The 27,479-nt window shown below is 42.8% G+C and overlaps 1 long non-coding RNA gene and 2 other non-coding genes across 3 annotated transcripts; 2 read left to right on the plus strand and 1 right to left on the minus strand.

Annotated features, from left to right (window-relative positions):
* The first annotated feature begins 848 nt into the window (after positions 1 to 848).
* LOC114813110 lies at positions 849 to 986 on the plus strand. The gene has a single exon (XR_003760721.1). It is a non-coding gene; the product is annotated as a small nucleolar RNA SNORA7 (small nucleolar RNA).
* Positions 987 to 14,477: 13,491 nt separating this feature from the next.
* On the plus strand, positions 14,478 to 25,396 carry LOC120638457. The gene is made up of 4 exons (XR_005660129.1): positions 14,478 to 14,508; positions 23,705 to 23,804; positions 24,736 to 24,792; positions 25,177 to 25,396. It is a non-coding gene; the product is annotated as an uncharacterized LOC120638457 (long non-coding RNA).
* LOC114813083 lies at positions 24,803 to 24,941 on the minus strand. The gene has a single exon (XR_003760694.1). It is a non-coding gene; the product is annotated as a small nucleolar RNA SNORA7 (small nucleolar RNA).
* Positions 25,397 to 27,479: the final 2,083 nt, after the last annotated feature.

The following is a 27,479-nucleotide window of genomic DNA, read 5'->3' on the forward strand; positions in this document are numbered from 1 at the left end:
TGCGGGACGGGAAGGATGGTCGTGCCATCCACGGTGATAGAGAAGTCTGGGAGCGGACCGGGTTTGGGAGGGAAGATGAGGAGCTCAGTCTTGCTCATGTTGAGTTTTAGGTGGCGGGCCGACATCCAGGTGGAGACGTCCCGGAGGCGGGAGGAGATGCGAGCCCGAAGGGAGGGGGAGAGGACAGGGGCGGAGATGTAGATCTGCGTGTCATCTGCGTAGAGATGGTAGTCAAAGCCGTGAGAGCGGATGGGTTCACCGAGGGAGTGAGTGTAAATGGAGAACAGAAGAGGGCCAAAAACTGACCCTTGAGGAACTCCAACAGTTAAAGGATGGGAGGGGGAGGAGGCTCCAGCGTAGAAGACCGAGAATGATCGGCCAGAGAGGTAAGAGGAGAACCGGGAGAGGACAGAGTCCGTGAAGCCAAGGTGAGATAAGGTATGGAGGAGGAGGGGATGGTCGACAGTGTCAAAGGCAGCAGAGAGGTCAAGGAGGATCAGAATGGAGTAGTCAATACTCTTTGTCACCAGCCTTGTACCAGATCTGTTACCAAGTAGTAAAATCTGATTATTTGTGTTCCACTTCCTCTATCTGCCCTGCCTGATCCCTAGAAGAAGTACTGATAAGCAACGTGTCAGTGGGATAAGGTAGGGTCTTGTATAGCCAATGATAATGAGCACCTAAATAATGATTCATCTTCCTCTTTAAAGAGGTGCTTAATTTAACATGGGCTTAGTCTTTCACTTTTAATGAGGAATTTAGTGTTATGATAAAAAAAAAAGAATAAAAAAGGATTGAACAGGACTGACTTAGAAAATGTCATTTTCTATGTGGCTACAGAGAGAACGACCCTCTCAGGGTCGTACCTGGAGAGTATCCAGTACTCTATCGGTCTTGACTACGGGAGGGAGAGTCAAGAAGAGGCCTAACCATTCCATTCCTAGCTTGGGCAGTGGCTAGCGAGTGGAAGGCAATCTGCTACATGTCAAAACTCACCTGTGCTTGGAAGCAGCGGCATGGGAGAGAGTCAAGGGTGGAGACTCGAGTTTACTGCGCGGAAGGCGGCAATGATCAACCAGGTCCGTACTTTTACCAAGAAAACTCTCAGGATCCACTACTAGAATGATAGCAGATGGACAGCGGGGCGTTCTGAGAGAGATACGTCCGTGGTGTCGTTATGGGTCGGAAACGACTCGACGGCAAAAGACAGGGAGAACAGCTGAGAAATACACCATCGGCAGGCCTATAGAAGCCTGTAGAAGGCTGTAGAAGCAGCGTGGCTTAGTGGAAAGAGCCCCAGGCTTGGGAGTCAGAGATCATGGGTTCTAATCCTGACTCTATCACTTGTCAGCTGTGTGTCTGTGGGCAAGTCACTTAACTTCTCTGTGCCTCAGTTCTCTCATCTGTAAAATGGGGATTAAGACTGTGAGCCCCATGTGGGACAACCTGATGACCTTGTATCTACCCCAGTGCTGAGAACAGTGCTTGGCATATAGTAAGCGCTTAACAAATACCACCATTATTATTATTATATAAGGAAATAAATCAAGTTTCTCTTTGCCCTAAAGCTTCCATGTAATTTCTTAATCCTTTAACCTCCATTGGACAAGAAAACCAAAAAACGAAAATAGAACTGCTGGGAGAGTCTCCCTGATGCTATCCCTACACTTACCGAAGGCAAAATGGAAACTTTCATATCCTTGAAGTACACACGAGTCAAGATTTTGTGTACTTTAAAATAATCTCATAATTTTCCTCAGAGAGGACTCCATGAGACTGCCTGATGAAGAGCCACTTGGTTTTTCAGGCACGTGCACAGACAACACTAAGGGAAAATACAGCACTTTATTGTCTGGAGACCTGAAGTCCACCACTTCTCATTCTTTTCTTCACCACGGAGAAGGGGTGCACTTCGTTTCCAGGAAGAGCCGAAGTGGTTTCACAGCACCTATAATGGAGGACTAAGAGGGCAGTGTTGCTTTTCAGATTAACTTGGAAACAATTTGTGAGATAAATGAGCATCTTCTAAAGTTAATGTGATGCATTAAATTAGTTTAATAGCTGTAAGAATTTCATTCAGTGATTCTGATTGGTTCATAACCATGTCCAAGGAGTATGCAAATAACCACAGACTCATCAAGGTCAGTCTCAGAGTTTCAAGCTTCTCAGATATTCTTTTTGGATAAAGTGCACTCCAGTTCATGGCTGTGTCCAGAGCGTGGCTCAGTGGAAACAGCCCGGTCTTGGGAGTCAGAGGTCATGGGTTCGAATCCCGGCTCTGCCACTTGGCAGCTGTGTGACTGTGGGCAAGTCACTTCACTTCTCTGTGCCTCAGTTACCTCATCTGTAAAATGGGGATTAAGACTGTGAGCCTCACGTGGGACAACCTGATTTCCCTGTATCTCCCCCAGCGCTTAGAACAGTGCTCTGCACATAGTAAGCACTTAACAAATACCAACATTATTAAAAGGGGCAATATTTCTTTTCTTTCATGAAGGATCTTCTAAGTGATCTGCTGAATCGTACTTTCCAAGAGCCTAGTACCGTGCTCTGCACACAGTAAGCGCTCAATAAATACGACTCAATGAATGAATGAAGTGATTGGACCATTTACACAAAAGGATGGAACCGGTTGATAGGAGCTCTGGAGGAGCCAGTCAACTGGCACACCCAAAAGACCTTTTACAGTCAGGAAAGGTGGGGGTCTTCTGCTCAATCCCTCTCTCCCTCTGCAGCTTGAATACCCGGGCATCTTCCTCCAAATGGTGAACTATTAGTATGAGTCAAGTGCCTCCTCATGAAAGTTTGGGAATTGAGTGAAACTGGCATTCTGTCATGAAATCCTAACTTCACAACATCTCTAGACTGCCCTTTCCTTCCCATCCAAACTGCTAACAGGCTGATCTAAATATTTATCACACCCCACCTTGACTACTGCATCTGCCTCCTTGCTGATCTCCCTGTGTTAACTGTCTTTCCCCACTCTGCTCCCCAGATCATTTTTCTAAAAAAAAACACTCATTCCACATCTCCCCACCATTTATAGAGAAGCAGTGTGGCCAGTGGATTGAGCATGGGCCTAGGAGTCACAAGGACCTGGGTTCTAATCCCAACTCCGCTATTATCTAGTGTGTGACCTTGGTCAAGTCACTTCATTTCTCTGTGCCTCGGTTACCTCATATATAAAATGGGGATTAAGGCTCTGAGCCCGATGTGGGTCAGGGACCGTGTCCAAAGTGATTATCTTGTACCTACCCCAGCGGTTAATACAGTGCCTTGCACAGAATAAGCGCTTAAATATAATAAATAGTAATGTTGGTATTTGTTAAGCGCTTACTATGTGCCGAGCACTGTTCTAAGCGCTGGGGTAGACATAGGGGAATCAGGTTGTCCCACGTGGGGCTCACAGTCTTAATCCCCATTTTACAGATGAGGGAACTGAGGCACAGAGAAGTTAAGTGACTTGACCACAGTCACACAGCCGACAAGTGGCAGATCTGGGATTCGAACTCATGAGCCCTGACTCCAAAGCCCGTGCTCTTTCCACTGGGCCACGCTATAAAGTAAAGAACCTCTAATGGTTGCCCATTCACCTCCACATCAAAATGAAAAGCCATATCGGCTTTAAGGCACTCAATCGGCTCTCTCTTCTTCCTACTTATTCTCACTCACCAACCTACCCTATGTACCTCAATCTCATCTATTCCACCATAAATCCTCTTTACTCATGTTCTCCCTTGGGGCTGGCACTCCCTTCCCCCTTCACAGCTAAACGTGTAGAAGGTTGTGGTGCGAAGGGAACATGTCTGCTAACTCTGTTGTACTGTACTCTATTAAGCACTTAGTACAGTCCTCTGCATATAGTAAGCGTTCAACAAATGTAACTGACTGATCTCTGACAGACACCACTCTCGCCACCTTCAAAATCCTCTTAAAATCACAACTCTTCCAAGAGTCTTCCCAGATTAAGCCTTTTGTTTCACCAGTCCACCCTCTGCTCTGCATCAAATATGCAGTTGGATCGTGACCCCTTAATAATAATGTTGGTATTTGTTAAGCGCTTACTATGTGCCGAGCACTGTTCTAAGCGCTGGGGCAGACATAGGGGAATCAGGTTGTCCCATGTGGGGCTCACAGTCTTGATCCCCATTTACAGATGAGGGAACTGAGGCACAGAGAAGTTAAGTGACTTGCCCACAGTCACACAGCCGACATGTGGCAGAGCTGGGATTCGAACTCATGAGCCCTCACTCCAAAGTCCGTGCTCTTTCCACATTGAGCCACGCTGCTTCTCCACTTTGTTATTCACGCAGCCCCACTGTACTAATGCAAATATTCTTATACTCTACCATTTCCCCTATCACTAGTCAATCGATCAATCTTTGGCATTTATCGAGCATTTACTATGTGGACAGCACTGTACAAATCGCTTGGGAGAGTATTAATGCCACCGAGTTGCCACATGTTCTCTGCCCATGAGGAGTTTACTGTTTAATCTGTTTTATCATTTGTCTCTCCCGTAGACTGTAAGACCCTTGTGGGAAGGGATTACATCTACCGACTCTGTTGTATTGTACTTTCCTACACACTTAGTAAATAATAATAATAATAATTATCCTATTTGTTAAGCGCTTTCTATGTGTCATGCACTGTTCTAAACACCGGTGTAGATACAAGGTAATCAGGTTGTCCCACTTGGGGCTAACAGTCTTCACCCCCATTTTACAGAGGAGGGAACCGAGGCACAGAGAAGAGAAATAGCTTGCCCAAGGTCACACAAGGGGTGGAGCCAGGATTAGAACCCCCGTCTTCTGACTGCCAAGCCAGTGCTGTTGCCAACAAGCCAAGCGGCTTCTCTGCTCACAGTAAATGTTCAATACATACCAGTGATTGATTAAAATGATCAGATAATAAGAACTTGCTCCCCTCCTTTGCTGTCTCTTTGCATTAAAACTCAATTTCTGTCCTTAAAAAACTTCAGTGATATTTGGAATGTCTGGACCAACTATTAATTTATCACTGGTTTCTTCACCATTAATCCTGATTGACCATCTTTTAACTATTGTCACTTGGATTATGCTTGTAATCCTACGGTGTAGATCCCTGGTTCCCTGGATTTTGAGTTCCTTAAAATTCTAATCGTATATCATAGATTTTTGTGGGATTATTTTCCAGGCATCTCAAAGTGCTGTGTATTCCTTTTGACACATAGTCTTGAAAGTATATTTATTAAGCCGCTCATTTTTCAGGCCGAGAAATAGATTTCAAGGGAATAATTACTGGTTAGTCCTAAAGTGTACACAGCTAATTTGGAGCAGGGCTGGGACCAAGATTCAGGTCAGGTTAAAGATTTGAGTGAAATTTGATCTTCTTTCTAAATCATGCCGGAACGAAGTATTCTAATACATCAAATTCAATTGCATACATTGTTCCCTAGGTCTTTGAGAAAAGACTTGGCTGTCAAACCTAGTGGAGGAGAGGCCTCATAATTCTGACTTCCAAACAAATACTTTCAAGGGTGACTCCTTCTTGTGCCTGATCCTGGTGTCCAGGGAGGATAAGAAGGGGCAGAGGTTATAAACGACTAGGTTCAGGGTTCGGGTGGGCTCCTCTTTCTCCCCTTCTTTCTCTCCCTTTCCCTCCCTTCTTCTCCCTCTGCTCTGACCTCCCTGTTTTCCTCCCTTCTCCTCCAACATTTCCTCCCCTATTGCCCTCCAGTCCCATGCCTAAATTCGCCTCCCCATCCCTGCCTTCAAGTGATTTCATACATTGGTAGTTTAAGCCTTGATTTTTTTTTCCCCCCGAAGTTTCACTGCAGATACCAAAGGGATGCAATTCCCCTCCAGAAGAAAAACCCTAACTGAATTGTTATAGCATCTTCCATGCTGATCGATCAGATGAAGGGAGTTGAGGCATCACATTCAGTAATGTTACAGTGATAACACCATTACATAACCCAATGTGATCGACATAATTAGATGTAGCACATTATAGCAATAGTACATTATTGCCTTCCTGGAATAAACAAATGCACCATTTTACTGTGTGCCTGTTCTTGTCAGTGACCCACACCAGATGTTCTGGAGAAAGGCATAACCCCTGGTAACAAACCTAACTGTGCAATACGATACCACTGGGGAAACTTCATCTTGACCGCAGCTGGTGATGAGGTTATAACCGGAAGCTGGAGGATTCACAGCCCTTATTTGATCACACACGATATAACTGCAAATGCTGTACTTATTCTTGAAATCGAATTCTTCTTCGCACTGTTCTCAGGCAAGAAATTCACAAAGATGAAAAATTCCATAAGCTCTATTTTGGATATCTGTGGCATTTAAAGTGACAGAGATGTTCGTAAAGGTCCACTACTAGCAGGGCAAAGCCTTTCCTATCCTATCAGGTTATCTGTCCCTTTAACCCTGTTGCTGGTCCACGTTTTGAAGCTAGCTAAGGTGGGCAAAGACCATACGTGTACTTTGCAGTGCGCTGCATCTTGGCCCGCTTATTTGTCTGTGCCATGCCATACCCCGGCAGGTATTATGGCTCTCAATCAAACAGTCAGTCGATCACTGAGCCCTTACTATGTGCGGAGCACTGTACTAAGTGCTTGGGAGACTACAAGGCAGCAGAATTAACAGACATGTTCCCCGCCATGAACGAGTTTACCAGGGACAAGATAGGGTAAGAGAGCTTCACAGGCCACTGACTGAATAATCCAGTTTTTCTCGGCAGGTTCTCAGTCCTGTAGCAGGAGGACCGAGATTGTCCCATTGCTACTGATAGGAAAACTCAAAACAGAACTCCTCATCTTCCACCCAAACTCTGGTTTCCCCTGTCTTTCTCATCACTGTAGCCAACACCACCATCGTCCCTATCTCACATGCCCATAACCTCGGTATTAACTTCAACTCATATCTTTCATTCAACCCACATATTCAATCTGTCACCAAATCCTATCGGTTGTACCTTCACAACATTGCTAAAATTCACCCCTTCCTCTCCATCCAAACCGCTACTATGCTGTTCCGAGCACTCATCATATTCCTCCCGGTCTACTGAGTCAGTCTCCTTGCTGATATCCCTGCCTCCTGCCTCTCCCTACTCCAATCTATTTTTCATTCTGCTGCCCAAATCATTTTTTGAAAAAAAAGTTCAGTTCACATTTCCCCACTCTTCAAAAACCTCTAGGGGTTGCCCAACCACTTCTGCCTGAAACAAAAACTTCTCACCATTGGATTTAAAGCTCTCAATCAGCTTGCCTCCTCCTACTTTACCTCACTGATTTCACTTCACTCCTTCAAATACTCACTGTACCTTAATCTTGTCTAATTCACCATTGACTCCTTGCTCACATCCTCTATGGCCTGGAACTCCCTCCCGCTTCATAGAAATAGACCTCCACTCTCCCCCCCTTTCAAAGCCTTAGAAAAATCACATCTCCTCAGAGAGGCCTTCCCTGACTAAACTCTCATTTTCCCTACTCTCTTCTGGGCATTTGAATATATCCTCTTTAAGCATTTGATATTTATCTCACTCCTCATCCCCACAGAACAGATTCACATATCAAAAATGTATTTCAGTGTCTATCTTCCCCTCTCCTGGTGGGCAGGGAATGTGTTAACCAACTCTGATGTATTCTTCCAAGTGATCAGTTCAGTGAGTGCTCAATAAATGCCACTGATTGAGAACCCATCATCATCATCAATTGTCACTTAATTCTGAGTGATAGACCACTTGACACCTTTCCTGCAGAAATTAAAGAACATCCAAATGGCTTGTAGCAAAAATTACAGTATGGCTAGTAATAAAATGCAAAATTTTGCTGAATGTCAATTAAGCAAAAACCTGATATTCAGTATACATGTTTAGAGAAAGTACAGAAATAAGATGTGTACTAGACTTCATTTTCCAATGAAGAGTAGGATTTCCTGTGAAATAAATGTTAGTCTCAAACTTTTTTTACCATTCCCTTAACTGCACCTTGCTTTTGCCATTAAATTCTTTGTTCCTTGAATGAGTGCACAGATTTTTTTCCCCATGCTTTCTTTACCCTCTCTTAAATTGTCTCTAAGGCAAAGACATCTCTATTTATCTTCTATTTTCTATTACTTCTGGGGAAAAAAATCCATGTTCAAACATATGCTATTTTAAAATCAATCCCTTGTGATAGAACCATTATCCATGATTCAATCATTTTAGGAATAGCTGGGATTATTAGTGCACTCATAAATTATAACCCATTTCTTCTAAGAATAGAAACAAAACATTTTCGGTGCAATTCTCCTGTCAGGAAGTTATGAGAGTTTCGATTCCTTTAGTTCATCATTCTGTTCTACCCTAGCAACAAGAAAACGAGGGAAGGATTTCATTGGTTAAGGAGGATCACATTCTAAATTCACAATAGAAGCGCTTCTGATGGAACACGAGGAACCTCTATAGCATTCCAAATTACGTCAAAAGAGCTAAAACTAGGATATGGCGGCACTCGGTTGATGTTCATGTGCAAGAGAAGCAATGCCCCAAACAGAGGATACTGAGGGTGAAAGGTGAATTCTAGAAAATCGTTTTAAATATTTACATGACCCAGAAAGACACACCACTGATGGATACTGACTAGAGAAACTCAGGCCAGCGAAAGAAGGCAAAACCTGATCCCTGGGTGGATGAAGATGGGGAGGAGGAAAGGGAAAACTGTTTGTTTTTATCCAGGCTTCACCCCACTATGGCCAAGAATGTTCAAAGGGACTAGAGGAGCCAACCACTGAATGGATTCTCTGGTTCTGGCCTGAGTCTAAACCCTTTCCTCGAAAGCCACACGAAAACTGCTGTTGCATCTGTTCATGAGCTCTTCTGGGTACTTTGAGAAAAGTGGAGCAATAGAGAAGGTTCTTTATCCTAGAGAGTGGAGGGGAGAATACATGAATGCTACCTTCGGTCTGCCCTTTGAATGAGAAAAATACAGAGTGCTGATTTAGACTCCGACAAATAAAATTAACACGATAATGGCTTGAATATGTAAGGATAATGAGCATAAAATGAGGCCAGATATTTCCAGAGGATTGTTTCATCTGGATTATAAAGGAGTTGTAGAAATTAAAATATTTTAGAATATTACATTCTCTAAAAATGGCTCCTCAGAGGGTCTAATGTCTTTCATTATTTGGATCTGTGTTTTATCCTCTCTATGTTGCCAGTAATAATGCTCAACTGAGCTAAACCAATTCCTAGTGTCATGGATGCTAGTGCATAATGATACTAACAAGAAACAGGAATGTGTTCCCTGATCCTGGAAAGAAGAAAAATCTGAATGTTTTTGCTTTCAGCAGCAATTTTGATAGCTTTCCATAGTTTTACGTGGAACAATTATAATATCTTGAATAGAAGAAAAGCTCACAGTGCCTTCAACAGGAGCCATTTTCTTTTTTCAATGCTTCTTTCTCAGTTTTCTTTAGTTTCTGGGTCTCTATAGCAAAAAAATCAGAGGTTTTTTTAACAGAAATACCCTTCACTTTTGACCGCTTCATCTGTGTTCATTAATGGCACTAACATGTGCTGACAGATCTTTTTCTAAATCTACCTAATTGCACAGAAGGGATTCATGATTAATCATCAGGTTATGCAGATCAATCTTCTTTACCTGGATTGTAAATAAGAGTTAAAAAATTGGTTGTTTCAAAGAACATTTCATTCTAGATGATAAACAGGTACAAGTCTCCCTTAACCTAAAAATATCTTCTCTGGACCCCACAGCTATCACCCCATCTCCCTCCCATTCAGGTCAAATCTCGTTTTCAATACACCTGTTGCCTCCACTGCCTCTTCTCAAATTCTCTTCTTGACCTTTTGCCCTCCAGTTTCATTCCCCTTCACTCTCCATGGCCACCAATGACTTCATTCTTGTCAAATCTAACATATTTTTCTATCCTATTGCCTTCTGATTTCTTTCTCAAGTGCCTTTTATACCGTGGATCATTTGCCTCTCCTGGAAAGACTAACCTAATCTTCCATTTCAGTATTCCTGCACTATCTAAATCCTTAATTAAGCATAATCCTAAACAGAACTTAGGTAAATTTGAATTCTACTACTTCCTTCTATCTATAATTTATTTTATCACAATAATGACACCAATAATAACTGGCATTACTCTTATGGTATATATTAAACCCTTACTATGTAGTATGTGCCAAGCACTGGAGGCTGATACAATAATCATTAAAATCGAGAGGAGGCTCTTTGCAGCCTACACAATAATATGAACAGAATCAATGTTGAATTTATCGAGCTCTTACTGTGTGATGATATGTTCCCTGTCCAGAAGGTAAAAAGGGACTGAGTTTGACATTTTAGAAAGCTCCAACGAAGCCTGAATATCAAGAACTATGAGTTGCTTAAAATTTTCTCTGATGTCCCTCCTGTATTCATCCTTCTCTTTGTTTTAGCCTTCCTATCAGCACTGACTCCTGCTACTGTATAATGGAGAGAGGTGATAAGGAAGAGTGATTGCCTTATTTGCTTTTGCTCCTGAGTGAAAGAAGCAAAAGGAAGTGAAATAACTTTTCCAAGGCGGCATGCCAAAACAAAGAGACAGAGTAAAAACAATAATAATGGTATTTGTTAAATGCTTACATGTGCTAGACACTATATTAAACTCTGGCGTACATACAGGATAATCAGGTCAAACACAGAGTCACACATAGGGCTCACAGTCTAAGGCACAGGGAAGTTAAGTGACTTGCCCAAGGTGTTATAGCAGATAACAGAGCAGGGACTAGAATTCAGCCCTTATGACTACCAGCCTTTGCTCTTTCCACTAGGTCATGCTGATTCTAGCCCGTTGTTTTTAACTATTTAATAAATTCCCACTGTCTTTTCTAAACTACTCCTTTTGCAATTCTGTCATTTGCATGGCCACCTTCAAGTTTAGCACAAGTAAATAGTGGAGGAAAGTCTATTAAATCACTTAGATATTCAGGAAGGAAATTAATGACGATTCATACTTTACAACGTAAACTACACGTTCAGAGCCACTGATATAACCATAGTAATATTTGTTGAATTCGTTTTCAATTAGTAACTTTTATACTTGATCACTCTTCATAAGCAGTTGTCTAGGTGTTAACCGAAGTTACCAGGAGATTTGAAAGCAAAGGAAATTGATAGATAAAATGCTTCCTCCACACTTGCTATCTTAAATTAATAAAAACAGAAAGTCTAACAGTGGAATTTACTAATTAACAGAAACTTTTTGAGGAGCATTGTGATCCCTACTTCTGCAGCACGCTGTCTCATTAAATCTCCATGTCTCAAAACCCCGAGTTAATTAAATATGAGTGAGTGAATAGCCTCGTTCTAGCCATCTGTAATACTCTCCTCACCACCTCCACTAATTAAACTAAGAACTGTTCAAAGTAATTTACAGGTAAATCATCGGTTTCAAATCAAATCAAAGCAAAGCAAATAAAAAATCTGAAAGCTTACCAATAGTTAAAATATATGTGGGTGTGGGTGTGTGCGTACTTCATCTTATTAAAAAAAATGATTCCCTGAAGTATAGCCTCATGATGTCTTAATCTCTTAGGATTTGAGGCACTTTTTAGTGACTATGCAAAAAAGATGGCCCCTGATGGAAAGATAATCTTTTCTCCTGAGCTAGAAGAAACATATCTGTGTTAGGTCACCTGCATTATGCCAGGGACTGCATCCCCCGATTAGACTGTAAACCCGTCAAAGGGCAGGGACTGTCTCTATCTTGTTACCGATTTGTACATTTCAAGCTCTTAGTACAGTGCTCCGCACATAGTAAGCGCTCAATAAATACTATTGAATGAATGAATGAATGAATATCAGCTCCAAACCCTCCTAGTCTGCTCTGACACCGTTAATGCAGGGCAACCATATTAGAAAGTCTCATACGGGAGCCCCCTTAGAGTGACCAAAGTGGTGGGCATCTCGACAGGGTCAGGAAGCACAAGATTATCATTTGATGCTGGCTGTGGGCATAATAATCCAGGTTGGGAGATGGGACAAAGCTGTTCGTAATTAAGTTTCATTTCCTATTATTTGCCGTCTCAGCTTTTCTCACCAGAACCACCACCAAAGTAGAGAAAACATACCCAAATGAAGGCATCTTTTGGAATTCTGGCTTTAAGAAAATAAGGGGAATGCAAGTAAGAAATCCTTTCCTTATTGGTCATTATAACACTTGAGCCAGTGGGATTCTATTGCCTAAATGAGCGCTCATTGTTCAGTTTGTATTAATCCAATACTACCTTTTCGTTAAGCATTTTTAAGTCCAATAATGCTTGTTAAAATATTCATTCAGCAAAACTGAAGGAACTTTACCACAATCTAAATCCATTTTCAGGAAATTAAGCTGGATAATGAAGTGATGATGTTTGCGTTGCTGAGGCCTAATTCTTGCTTCTTTCAAAATAGAATATAAAATATTCTCTTTTTCAATTAAAGCAGTTACATGGGACATAAAAAGGCTTTTATAACTTACGGAGATGTTACAAGATTGTAGGGACTTACGCAACACCTGACAGCGGGAAAATCACATTTCAATAAAAGGAGACATCTACTAGAATTAGATACTTGACCTTTAAAGAGGTATTTTACTTGAGTTATTCTTTTTTACTTGGTTCTCTTATATTGAAATAAAGCCTTTTAAAGGGAAATAACCTATCCTCCCCTCAACTTAGACTTGACTAAATTTTCTCCTCAAATCACTCCATTGTCTTTAAAGGATAGCTTGTTTAAGCTACATAGTTCCACTGCTTTAAAATGCAGTCAACAATTTACCTAGTGCTGAGGTTTTGTAAATTGCTTGCTTATTACAATGAACTATTATTACAACTGACAGCATATAATCCTGTACTCTGTGGGACATGTGAGGAGAATGGATGATACCAGGATACTAAAGATCTGTTAAATGGTGAGCTGAATTTGAAAAACTGAAAGCAAGAAGGAAAGGAAATGTTTTAAAAATTCAGTAAAACAAAACCTTAGACATGCTGCAACCTAGCAGATAATGGAAGTGAACTGTTGCAGATCGACTAGCATGACAGTCTGCCATCCAAAAAGGAGCGATGCTTTCAAGTAGAGACTTTCTAAATAAATATCATGAGACAAAAAGGCAAAAAATGATAACAGTGTCGGGTACTAGAATCAGCAAACACAACTGCAAAATACAGGATGATCTTTAATGATAATAATAATAATAATAATAATAGTGTTGGTAGTTGTTAAGCGCTTACTATGTGCAGAGCACTGTTCTAAGCACTGGAGAAAATACAGGGTAATCAGGTTGTCCCACGTGAGGCTCACAGTCTTAATCCCCATTTTACAGATGAGGGAACTGAGGCACTGAGAAGTGAAGTGACTTGCCCACAGTCACAAGTGACTTGCCCACAGTCACACAGCTGATGAATGGCAGAGCCGGGATTCAAACCCATGACCTCTGACTCCCAAGCCCGGGCTCTTTCCACTGAGCCACGCTAGGGGGAAAGAGGTTTTTTGTTTGTTTTTAGTATTGGTTAAGCGCTTACGAGTGTGAGACCCATGTGGGACAGGTTATATCTACCCCGGCACTTGTGACACATGATAAGTACTTAACAAATACCATAACACCATAAAAAACTAACAAGCAAAAGAGCCCTGCTTTTCTTTCTCTAGTCACCAGCAGAAGACACCCTGGGTGAGTGTCCGGCAGTGTTTCCATTATCTTGTCCTAGGCCGTCGAGTCGTCTCCGACCCAGAGCATTCCATGGACAGCATGGCTCAGTGGAAAGAGCCCTGGCTCCCCGTCCCTCGGTCTCGCCTATCCCTCCGTCGACCCCTGGGCCACGTCCTCCCGTGGTCCTGCGATGCCCTCCCTCCTCACCTCCGACAATCTAATTCTCTTCCCCTCTTCAAATCCCTACTTATAGCTCACCTCCTCCAAGAGGTCTTCCCTCACTGAGCTCCCTCCTTTTCCCTCTGCTCCCTCTATCCCCCCCCCTTCACCTCTCCGCAGCTAAACCCTCTTCTCCCCCCTTTCCCTCTCCTCCTCCCCATCTCCCGTCCCACCCCCTCACCACTGTACTCGTCCGCTCAACTGTATATATCTTCATCACCCTATTTATTTTGTTTAATGAGATGTACATCACCCTGATTCCATTTATTTGTCATTGTTCTAATGAGATGTTCTTCCCCTTGACTCTATTTATTGCCATTGTTCTCGTCTGCCCGTCTCCCCCGATTAGACCGTAAGCCCGTCAAAGGGCAGGGACTGTCTCTGTTGCCGATTTGTACATTCCAAGTGCTTAGTAGAGTGCTCTGCACATAGTAAGCGCTCAATTAATTCTATTGAATGAATGAATGAATGAATCTACAATCATTCTGGTAGTGTAACCATAGAGTTTTCTTAATAAAAATATGGAAGTGGTTGACCATTGCCTTCTTCCTCACAGTGAACACGAGTCTCTGCCCTCGACTCTCTCCCACACTGCTGCTGCCCAGCACAGGTGAGTTTTGACTTGTAGCAGATTGCCTTCCACTCGCTAGCCGCTGCCCAAGCTAGGAATGGAATGGATATCCCTCTGCTTGACTCTCTCCCTCCCATAGTCTTGATTCTATTTAGTCTTGATTCTATTTAGTTGCCACTGTTTTTACGAGATCTTCTTCCCCTCGACTCTATCGCCATTGTTCTCGTCTGTCCGTCTCCCCCGATCAGACCGTAAGCCCGTCAAAAGGCAGGGACCGTCTCTATCTGTTGCCGACGTGTTCATTCCAAGCGCTTAGTCCAGTGCTCTGCACATAGTAAGCGCTCAATAAATACTATTGAATGAATGAATAGTCGAGGCTGATAGAGTACTGGAAACTCCCCAGGTGTGACCTTGAGAGGGGGTTCTCAGATTAAAGCAGCATGGCTCAGTGGAAAGAGCACTGAGAAAGAGCATGGCATAGGACAAGATAATGGGAACACTGTCACACACTCACCCAGGGTGTCTTCTGCTGGTGACGAGAGAAGGAAAAGCAGGGCTCTTTTGCTTGTTTTTTTTTATGGTGTTATGGTATTTGTTAAGTACTTACCATGTGTCACAAGTGCCGGGGCAGATATAACCTGTCCCACATAGGTCTCACACTAGTAAGCGATTAACTAATACTAAAAACAAACAAACAAAAAACCTCTTTCTCCCTAGCGTGGATCAATGGAAAGAAACCGGGCTTGGGAGTCAGAGGTCATGGGTTCCAATCGCGGCTCTGCCACTTGGCAGCTGTGTGACTGTGGGAAAGTCACTTCACTTCTCTGTGCCTCATTTACCTCATCTGTAAAATGGGGATCGAGACTGTGAGCCTCACGTGGAACAACCTGATTAACCTGTATCTACCCCAGCGCTTAGAAAAGTGCTCTGCACATAGTAAGCGCTTAACAAATACTAACATTATTATTATTATCGTTATTGAATCATTTCACTTCTCGGTGCCTCAGTTCCCTCATCTGTAAAATGGGGATTAAGACTGTGAGCCTCATGTGGGACAACCTGATTACCCTGTATCTACTCCAGCACTTAGAACAGTGCTGGGCACATAGTAAGCGCTTAACAAATACCAACATTATTATGATTACTATTAAATCCCCATTTCACAAATGAGGTAACTGAGGCACAGAGAAATTAAGTGACTTGCCCAAGCCCACGCAGCTGACAAGTGCTCGGGCGGGGATTAGAACCCACCACCTCCGACTCCCGAGTCCGTGCTCTTTCCACTAAGCCACGCTAACGTAGGGTCCCTTAATCTTGACAAGAAGGTCATTGGCAACTGTGGTGAGTGCTCTCTCAGAGGCGGGAAGGGATGGAAGCCATAGTGTTGCAGGCCAAGCAGGGAACTGGAGGAGAGGAGGAGGCGGCATTAGGCAGATAGGACTCTTCGAAGAGGCTAAACGACGTAACGTTATCGGGCCCGTGTGAGGAAATAACTCTTCCACTGGTCAGAATGTTAGCAGAGTAATCGGAAGCAGCGTGGCTCAGTGGAAAGAGCCTGGGCTTCGGAGTCAGGGGTCATGAGTTCGACTCGATTAGACCGTAAGCCCGTCAAACGGCAGGGACCGTCTCTATCTGTTGCCGACGTGTTCATTCCAAGCGCTCAGTACAGTGCTCTGCACATAGTAAGCGCTCAATAAATACTATTGAATGAATGACTCCCGGCTCTGCCACTTGTCAGCTGTGTGACTGTGGGCAAGTCACTTCACTTCTCTGGGCCTCAGTTACCTCATCTGTAAAATGGAGATTAACCGTGAGCCTCACGTGCGACAACCTGATTACCCTGTATCTACCCCAGCGCTTAGAACAGTGTTCTGCATATAGTAAGCGCTTAACAAATACCAACATTATTATTACTAAATCAGTGGCATTTTTTGAGCATTTTCTGGACACAGAGCATTGCACTAAGCACTTGGGAGAGTACAATACCACAGAGTGGGCCCACAAGGACCTTGCAGTCTAGAGGGGAAGACAGGCATTTAAATAAATTACAGTTATGAACGTAAGTGCTATGGGGTTGTGTTAACTATGGAGATTAGAGGATCGAAGGAGGGGAGATGAGAAATTAATCAGGAACACCTCCGGGAGCGGCATGGCTTAGTGGAAAGAGCCCGGGCTTGGGAGTCAGAAGCCGTGGGTTCTAATCCCGGCTCTGCCACTTGCCAGCTGTGTGACTTTGGGCAAGTCACTTAACTTTTCTGTGCCTCAGTAAACTCACCTGTAAAATGAGGATGAATAATAATAATAATGTTGGTATTTGTTAAGTGCTTACTATGTGCAGAGCACTGTTCTAAGCGCTGGGGAGGATAGAAGGTGATCAGGGTGTCCCACGTGGGGCTCACAGTCTTCATCTCCATTTTACAGATGAGGTAACTGCGGCACAGAGAAGTGAAGTGACTTGCCCACGGTCACACAGCTGACAAGCGGCAGAGCCGGGATTAGAACCCATGACATCTGGCTCCCAAGCCTATGCTCTTTCCACTCAGCCACAGTGAGCCCCACGGGGTACAACCTGATTACCCTGTATCTACCCCGGGGCTTGGAAAAGTGCTCGGCCCATAGTAGGTGCTTAACAAAATGCCACCATTATTATTATTATGTGATTTCTGAAGGGTTTTGAACATGGGCATGAGTGCGGTCTGTCAGATATGAAGGCAGAGGGAATTCCGGGCATGGAGGAGGATGTGAGCAAGAGGCCAGCCACGGGAGAGATGGAAATGAGGCACCAAAAGTGGGTGAGCTGGAATATTATTTTCCTTGAAAAGACCAGCTGGACTCCTGTGCATCTCTCGTCGTGGGCAGGGGATGCGTCTACCAACTCATTTAGGTCGGCCAGTTCCGAGTGCTTAGTACAATGCTCTGCATATGGTAAAGGCTCAATAATCACCTTTAGGTCGGCCAGCTCCAAGCGTTTAGTACGACGCTCTGCATATGGTAAGCGCTCAATAATTACCTTGGATTAATCTCTAAAGTGATGTCTCACTTGCACTTGTGATTTCTGGAAACTCATTTATAGACTTGCAGATAGACTCTCCCAGAGATGAGAGTCGAGATCCCCTACACAGCGTGGCCCAGTGGAAAGATCATGGGACTGGGGGTCAGGAGCCCCGGATCCCAGCTCGGCCACATGTTTGCTGTGTGATCATGGGCAGGTCACTTAACTTCTCTGTGCCTCAGGTCCCTCATCTGTAAAATGGGGCTTCAATACCTGATCCTCCTCCTACTTAGACCGTGAGCCCCACGTGGGACAAGGACTGTGTCCAAGCTGGCTGCATCTAACCCAGAGTTTAGACCAATGCCTGGCACAAAGTAAACACTTCAACAGATATTATTATTATCATTACTATTATATTTGCTTTTTTACTTGAAATGGAATTGGACCCAGCCCTAACTTTAGACCCCTTTCATCATACAGATTTAGTTGATCCCGTGGCAGGCTCAAACCACTTCATTCTTTTTACTAGATTATGAGCTCACTGTGGGTAGGGAATGTCTCTGTTTACCGTTGTATTTTTTCAAGTGCTCAGTACAGTGCTCTGCACACAGTAAGGGCTCAATAAATAGGACTGAACGAAAGAATGAATCTCAGTTTGGTTCAAAGCCTGAACTGTGCTAACTGGGGAGAATGAACATGGTGGGGGCAGGGCTTGTATAAATCTGAGCAGATCACTTCATGCCTCAGATCTCTCATGCTTGATTTGATGAAGTCTACTGTGATAGAGATGGAAAGAAAGAATTCTGCTCAGCTTTATTGCTCAGTGACTAATTTTGGTATTTTTCTTCCGTTCAATTCGGCTAATGTTAATATTACTTCATAATGTTGCTCTGATTTCTTTTTTGCAGGGTTCTTTATGTTTTCTTAATGACCAGAGTAGCAAAATGATTATTACATGAAGAAATTCATTAAAAGACTTAGAAAGTTAGTTCTTTGAGAGATGTGAGAGGCGATGACCAGGACCAAACAATCTGTGAACACTAGGAAAAGCACCAGGTTGCAGTTCTGTCAGTTTCTTAACTTTTTACTTTGTTACTGAACATAATTATCCTCAGCTTCTAATGGACTTTTGCATTGCATCCAAATGCTGTTCTTTGCTCTCCTTCAATCAAGAATATTCAGAGAAATTTTTTACCCACTTGGAAGAAGAGATGTTTTAGGAGCAAAGACTATTAAACTAATTTTAATTGATTCTCTGGTTTCATGTATATAGAGCTTATTACCAGCTATAAACCAAAGGCAAAATAAACTTTTAATTCACTCACAGTGATAGAAAGTCAAATATGAAAATCAAAAAACTGCATTAATTGTAGTCTAGAGAATCAGATGATTGTCAGCATGTGACCTATAACCATTTTAAAGGACCCCATTTCAGTGAAATAATTTCTCAGGCATGTGAAGACCTAATTTACCAAATGAAAACTCTTTGTAAATTCCAGGTAGCCTCTAATAGTTGGAGTATTTTTGTAATATGGACAGTATTGTAATCTACGAGAAGACATAATTAAGCCTTAAGCTTCTGAATTTATCAAAAGTAATAAAGGAATGCAATTAGAAAGTAACTGGGGAAATAATCATAGTGTGTGTCTTTAATGAAGACTGAGTGAGACCCTCTAAAAAAACTCTTCTTAATTAGTTTTTGTTTGCTAGAAAGTCTTTTGAACTCAGTAAAATTATAGGGCTATTTCACATTTGAATGTTACTGATGCTGTTCTATCTCTCACACAGAGTAATTAGGAGAGATGGCAAAAAGAAATGCTACTGAGGTAAAAATAGAAATAATTGAAAACTGAAATGAGAGTCATTTCCATTGTCAAAAAGTGGGATAATGGAATGCAGCAGATAATATACAATTCTTCATTTGGGTAATTTTGTGATATAACACCAGATTAGTCAATGGAAGACTTCATCCATCATACTATGCTTAATGTTCCTCATAACCAAAATAACTGCAGGAGGCAATATTAAGGGATTCGCTCCTGAAAGATTTAAACGTTACTGTAGGAAAGATAATACCAGTATGGGCATTAAATTCAGAGTCTCCCCAAGAGTGTATCTGCTCTGTATAAACAGCCTAAACAACACTATATCTCATTCCTGGGAAAAAAAAATTCCGACAATTCCACGCATACAACATGCACTTAAAATGTAGCAAACATTCTAAATGATCTTCAACAACATTTTGTGATTATGTAAAAAGTACATTCTCCCCAAAAAGGACTTCTATCATTTCACTTGGTTTAAATTTAGCTATATTTCTTAGTATAAACAATTCTACTGATGATATAACTTCTCCTTAAATTGTAAATTTTCTCATCACAATGCATGAAAAATAGGTGCAAAATTCTGTTCTCACATATGCCTCTATGCTCACTGCACATTGTAAATGTTTATTTATTTAGAGCCTCTATGTTTTAATAATAGCTCACTCTCCACTTATCTGTACCCCTCAGGACTTTTTTTCTATTTGGAACTCATTTAAAAAGGAGTTTGATGCTTTTCCCAATCAATCAATGGTACTTATTGAGCAGTTACTGTGTGCAAAGTGCTTGGAAGAGTATAGTGCAAGAGTTGGTAGATACATTTCCTGCCCACTAGGATCTTACAGTCTAGAGGGGGAGACAGACGTTAAAATAAATTATGGATCTGTGTATGTGTTGTGTGAAAGAAGGCAATGGTAAACAACTTCCATTTTTCTTTATGAAGAATACTCTATGGATATACAGACCAGAACGGCAACAGATATGGCAGAAGATAGAACGTTCTGGAGAAAATATGTCCAGAGGGTCACTATAGAATGGAAACGACTCGACTCGGTGGCATTTGATGATGATGTTAAAGGGTAGAGATTCAAGTAAATAGGTGATACAGAATAGAGAGGAGGTAGAGGAAAAGAGGGCTTAGTAGGGGAAGGCCTCTTGGAGATGAGATTTTAATAAGGCTTTGAAGATGGAGAGAGTATGGAGGGGGAGGGGTTTCTGGGCCAGAGAGAGTATGTAGACAAGAGGTCAACAGCAAGATATTTGAGATCAAGGTACAGTGAGTAATTAGGCATTAGAAAAGTAAAATGTGTGTTCTGGGATGTAGTAGGAAATCAGTGAGGTAAACTAGGAGGGGAGTGAGTTGCGTGGCTCAGTGGAAAGAGCACAGGTTTGGGAGTCAGAGGTCATGAGTTCTAATCCCGGCTCCGCCACTTGTCAGCTGTGTGACTCTGGCAAGTCACTTCACTTCTCTGTGCCTCAGTTACCACATCTGTAAAATGGGGATTAAGATTGTGAGCCCCATGTGGGACAACCTGATTTACCTTGTGACCCCCCCAGCACTCAGAACAGTGCTTGGCACATAGTAAGTGCTTAACAAATGCCATCATTATTATTATTATTATTTTCTCTAAAGTCAGTGATATCTGCCTGATGCAGAGGCGCAGAGGATCCTGATGCTCAGGAACCTGAGCGGTGGGGAGATGTGAACTGAAAGTAGCTTTTTTTAATATTTAATAAAATGATATGAGCAGCAGAAGGAAGGATGGACTGAACGGGAGGGAGACAGGAGGCAAGGAGGTCAGTGAGATGGCTGATGCAATTGTCAAGATAGGATAGCATAAGTGTTTGGATCGGTGAAGTTGAACTTTGGATGGAAAGAAAAGAGTGGATTTTAATGATGTTGTGGAGTTGGAACTCAATCAGTCAGTCAGTTGTATTTACTGAGCATTTACTGTGTGCAGAGCACTGTACTAAGTGCTTGGTAGAGTACAATATAACCATAAACAGAGACATTCCTTGCCCACAACGAGCTTACAGTCTAGAAAGGGGTGGAGATTGACAATAATATTATTAAATAAATTACAGATATGGACATCAGTGCTGTGGGGCTGGGAGGGGGGATGAATAAAGAGAGCAAGCCAGGGTGATGCACAAGGGAGTGGGAGAAGAGGAAAGGAGGGCTTTGTAAGGGAAGGACTCTAGGAGGACATGTGCCATCAATAAGACTTTGACGGGTGGGATGAAAGAATTAATTTTTGGGTTGCATAATAATTGTGACATTTGTTAAGCAATTACTACATGCCGATCACCTTATTAAGAGCTGGGGTAATTACAAAATAATCAGGTCCCTCATGGGTCTCACAACCTAAGTAGGAGGGAGGACAGGTATTGAATCCCCATTCTGCTGCTGCAGGAATTGAGGCACAGAGAAGTTAAATGACTTGTCCAAGGTCACAGAGCAGTAAGTGGCAGAGCTGGGATTAGAACCCACCTCCTCATACTCCCAGGCTCATGCTCTTTCCATAGACTACACTGCTTCCCTAATGAGAATGAGAGAGATGTGTTGAGGATAATGCCAAGGTTAAGGGCTTGGGTGACCGGAACGATGGTGGTAACACAATGGGAAAGTCAAGGGGAGGAGCAGGGTTTGGTGGAAGATGAGGAATTCTGTTTCAGACATGTTAAGTCTGAGGAGTCTATGGGTGTCAACTGCCGCATGGGGACAGGTTCGAGGATTGGTGCGGTGAGAGGGACGGACTGGAGCCAAAAAGACTGAGCCATATTAGATTTATTCTACATGGGGAATTGCATTTCCCATTTGGGAGGAATACGCTTATTTTAGCTATTCACAAGGGGCCAACTGAACTTCCCTTCTGGAAGGAATACACCGAGGCGTAACTTGTCTGTGGCGAAGAACCTAGCCCCCAACCATGAATGCCTTCCACTCGGGAGGAATTCACATATGTGTTACTTGCACGTGGCGAAGCAGGTAGCTCCTGACCACGAGCTCCGTGAACCACACAGCTCTCCACTCTCCCCACCTTCAAAGCCTTACTAAAATCAAATCTCTTTCAAGAGGTCTTCTCCAGTTAAGCCCTCTTTTCCCCAATTCCCTCTCCCTTCTGCATCACCTCTGCAGTTGGATCTGTACCTTTTAAGTATTTGACATTCATCCCACCCTCAGCCCAACAGGCCTTACGTATTTGTCTGTAATTTATGTATTTATTTAATATCTGTCTTGCCTTCTAGACTGTAAGCTCTTGAAGTCATCTAGTGACTTTAAATAAAGTGCTTAAAAATGACTCCCCTGTAAAACAAACCGCTTTACTAAAGGTGGTAGAATTAGGGAAAACTTTGGTGACAACAAAAAGCAAAGATGGAGAATGACCAAGAAGATGCTTAATAATAATCAAAATAATAGTTATGGTATTTATTGAGCGTTTATTATGTGCCAAGCACTATACTAAGCTCTGAGACAGATACAAGGTAATCAGTTTGGACACAGTCCCTGTCCCACGTGGGCCTGACAGTCTTAATCCCCATTTTACAGATGACTTAACTGTAGCGTGGAGAAGCAGCGTGGCTCAGTGGAAAGAGGCCGGGCTTGGGAGTCAGAGGTCGTGGGTTCGAATCCCGACTCTGTCACTTGTCAGCTGTGTGACTGTGGGCATGTCACTTAACTTCTCTGTGCCTCAGTTACCTCATCTGTAAAATGGGGATTAAAAACTGTGAGCCCCACGTGGGACAACCTGATCACCTTGCATCCCCCAGCGCTTAGAACAGCGCTCTGCACATAGTAAGCGCTTAACAAATACCAACATTATTATTATTATAACTGAGGCTCAGAGGAGTTAAGTGACTTGCTCAAGATCACACAGCAGACAAGTGATGGAGCCACTTGAATCCCATGCTCATGCTCTTGCCACTAGACCACACTGCTTCTCTACCGGGCCATGCTGAGCATTCACGTGAGTACTTGAGAATCTCTTTGAGGATTTCATTTGACTGTCAGAAGTCCCAGAACTGTATTTAGACACTCTGGTTTCCAGACATAGTGTTCCCAAAGCATTAAAAGACCTCTGATTCCCTATACACAGCAGCACCGGCTGCCAGAGGAGATAAACGAATGGATCTAGTAGGTCAGCTAGAAGAGAGCCTCAGCTCTTGCCTCTTATTTGTAGCCAACAGTGGCAGATGCAGACGCTCACAAAATGAGAGGAAAAAATTCCCAAAGCAGGAGGAGTCAGTAAAATACCACATTTTCATAATTTTCTAAAAATGCAAAACATGTTGTAGATTCGCCACTGAAAATTATTTGTGTGAAAATACCCCTCTAGAAAATGCTCCATCAAACACACATTCACTAACATTTTGATTTTAAAGGGGCTTTGAAATAACTTTTCGGCTTCTCTTTTTATAGGGTCAGACAAACGAAGAGAGCATCAAAAGTTATGAGGCAATGGATGTCAGGGTCAACTTTTCATTTTGTGTCCTGGAGCAGATCATTTGACTGGGGAGTGGTAAGTGGGAGAGGACCATTCCAAAGATCTAACAGGACAGAAAACCACCATTTTGCATCTTTTCCGGCTGAGAACTCTCAAGTTTTATCGGAGACTTGGGATGAGAGAGGTCTGACAGACAGACAACTCCAACTGTTGTGGGGATGGCCAGCTCATGACCTCTAAGGAGTTGGCACACAGGGCTAGGCACACAAGAAGTTTACATCAGCATGGCCTGGTAGAGAAGCAGTGTGGTCTATTGGCAAGAGCACGGGCTGGGGAATCAAGTGGCTTCACCATTTGTCTGCCGTGTGATCTTGCACAAGTCACTTAACTCCTCCGTGCCTCTGTTAGCTCAACTGTGAAATGGGGATTAAGACTGTGAGCCCCATGTGGGACAAGGGACTGGATCCAACCTGAATACCTTGTATCTAGCACAGAGCTTAGAACAGTGCATGGCACTTAATAAGAGCTTAATAAATACCATAATTATTATAATGATTACTATTAAGCATTTTTTTGATCATTATTAAGTCAGAGCCCCTGATATTATAGCCATAGAAACAGTGTGGTCTAGTGAAGAGAGCATGAATCTGGGAGTCAGAAAGACCTGGGTTCTAATCCAGGCTGTGTCCTGGGTGACCTTGAGCAAGTCACTTAAGTTCCCTGTGCCTCAGTTACCTCATCTGTAAAATAAGAATTCCTTAACTAATTAGCATGAGACTGTGAGCCCAATGTGGGACACTATGTCCAACCTGATCTGCATGTATTATCCCGGTTCTTAGCACTGTCTTGTCTTACGCTGTCGAGTCGTCTCCAACCTGTAGCGACTCCGTTGACACGTCTCTCCCAGAACACCCTACCTCCATCTCCGATCGCTCTGGTAGGGGTATAAATAGAGTTTTCTTGGTCAAAATATGGAAGCGGTTTACCATTACCTCTTTCCGTGCAGTAAACTTTTGAATCTCCACCTTCCGACTGTCTCCCACGCCGCTGCTGCCCAGCACAGGTGAGTTTCGACTTGTAGCAGATTGCCTTCCACTCACCAGCCACTACCCAAGCTAGGAATGGAATGGATAGGCCTCTGCTTGACTCTCCCTCCTATAGTCAAGACTGGTAGAGTACTGGGAACTCTCCAGGTGTGATCTTGAGGAGGTATCTTAGTACTGTGCCTGGCACATAATAAGCACTTAATGAAAACCATTAAATAAATAAAAATAGGTTCTGTTTTTTTTATTGCCTTGGCACTATGGGAAAAACTTTGGGAACATCTCTTTCAGACCCCCAAACTTTCTTCTACAGCATTACAGTCGTGAAAAATGGTTCTTTTATAAGTCTGATGGAATTCACCCATTTCCTTCACCTCTGACCCAATCGCCCATCTCACTGCTAGGGTCCTGGGGAATGAGGACATCTGAAATATGGTTTGTGACAACAAGAAAGCAGTCTCATCGGGACAACGGACGCCAGCTACACGTACCAACGTGACCCACGAATGACTGCTTTGGGCAGTCATCAAATCCGTGGGCCTAACGCCATCAAAACTGGTTTGATGAAAACAAATCAGAAATGAAAAAAACTCACTGCAGCAAGGAAATAAATGCATCATCAACAGCTTGCAGCTCATTCTGATCTAACCAAAGGGAAGCCTGAGAGAATACTAACAGGGCAAGCAAACTAAGGAACATGCATAACCATTCAGTAGTGGGATGCGACAGGCTAAAGGGATTTAGGGCTTTTCTGAGCTCCACTAAACCAATGGCTTCTATTCAACACAAACAAAAACTACAGGTTCCCATGCACTTTTCCATAGCACCTCTGAAGAAGGCAGATGTTGCTGAACAAGGAAGGATTTCTGCAGAGATGGCAATGTGCACTCTAAATAACCAACACATATTTTTGAATAATGATGTGTTATCATGCACAGTCTTTTTTTTTCAGCTACATCCATTTGCACAGATAGGATCTCACTGACAGTTATGTCATTTTCAAACTCAAAGTCAAAATATATTTTTCACACAACATACATTCATACACATTGCAACAACATTTGTGCTTGTTCCCTTGTTTCCAATCTCTCCCCTCTCCAGTCCATCCTGTACACAGTATTGATCCAAAATGTAAGTCCTGTCACTCAAAACCCTATTTTTTATGGTATTTGTTAAATGCTTTCTTTGTGCTTGGCACTGTATTAAGTGCTGGGGCAGATACAGGCTAATCGGGTTGGACACAGTCCATGTCTCTCATGGGGCTAACAGTTTTAATACCCCATTTTACAGACGAGGTAACTGAGGCACATAGAATTACATGACTTGCTTAAGGCCACACGGCAGATAAATGGTGGAGCTGGGATTAGAAACCAGGTCCTTCTGACTCCCAGGACCATGTTCTAACACTAGGTCGTGCGGCTTTTCTATAGTGGACCTATATCTATCTCTATCTATCTGTATTTATATATCCCGGTCCTCTTGTCGTTAATGTAAATTCTTGATCTTCAGGTTGCTCCATCCTTAAGTAGCTATCCTACTACAAGCCAAGTTGTTTTCTCTCATCTGCCCAAGTTAATTTCCTATTTAGACTCTATACCTGTTGATTCTTGCTCACACCATTCTCGTTTACTGGAACACCCTGCTTATTCTATTTCTGTCAATCTGATATTTATTGAATGCATGTTATAATAATAATAATGTTGGTATCTGTTAAGCGCTTACTATGTGCAGAGCACTGTTCTAAGCGCTGGGGTAGACACGGGGGAATCAGGTTGTCCCACGTGGGGCTCACGGTCTTAATCCCCATTTTACAGATGAGGTAACTGAGGCACAGAGAAGTTAAGTGATTTGTGCAGAGCACTGTAGTAAGTGCTTAGCAAGTTCAATAGAATAGAATTGGTAGACACAAACCCTGCCCATAAGAGGCTCCCAAACTAGAGAGGAAGATAGATACAGTAATAAATTAGAGATAGGAGTAATGGTAGAGTATAAGGCTATATAGTAAGTGCTGTAGAAAATCTCTCCACCTCCATTTCTACTATGGCACCAAATATCCTTCCCTAACTAATTCCCAGCTGCCCTGGTCATGCCATACATCTCTGCTTCCTTGGCACTTTTTAATGGTATTAGTCAAGCAGGATAGTGTGTGTCAAGGCATGGGGTAGACACGAGTTAGTCATATTGGGCATAGACACTGTCCCATAGAGGGCTCACAGTCTAAGAAAAAATGAGAATAGGTATTGAATACCCATTTTACAATTAGGGAACCTGAGACACAGAGAAGGTAATTTACTTGCCCAAGGTCATAACAGCAGACGATGGGCAGAGCCGCATTTAGAATCCCGGTGTTCTGACTCCCAGGCCCGTGGTCTTTCCATTAGGCCATGCTGCTTCTTATGCATTTAGGCAGAGTTGTAAATTTATGTATTTATTTCATATTGTCTTGTCTCCCTTTGAGAGGAGGACAGGCATCTTAGACCAGTTATGCAATTACCACATAATAATAATGATAATGTTGATATTTGTTAAGCACTTACTATGTGCAGAGCACTGTTCTAAGCACTGGGGTAGATACAGGGTGATCAGGTTGTCCCACGTGAGGCTCACAGTCTTCATCCCCATTTTACAGATGAGGGAACTGAGGCACAGAGAAGTTAAGTGACTTGCCCACAGTCAGCTGCCCAGTGGCAGAGCCAGGATTCGAACC

This window comes from Ornithorhynchus anatinus, chromosome 6 (assembly GCF_004115215.2).
Source record: "Ornithorhynchus anatinus isolate Pmale09 chromosome 6, mOrnAna1.pri.v4, whole genome shotgun sequence".
In the NCBI taxonomy this organism is placed as follows: Eukaryota; Metazoa; Chordata; class Mammalia; order Monotremata; family Ornithorhynchidae; genus Ornithorhynchus; species Ornithorhynchus anatinus.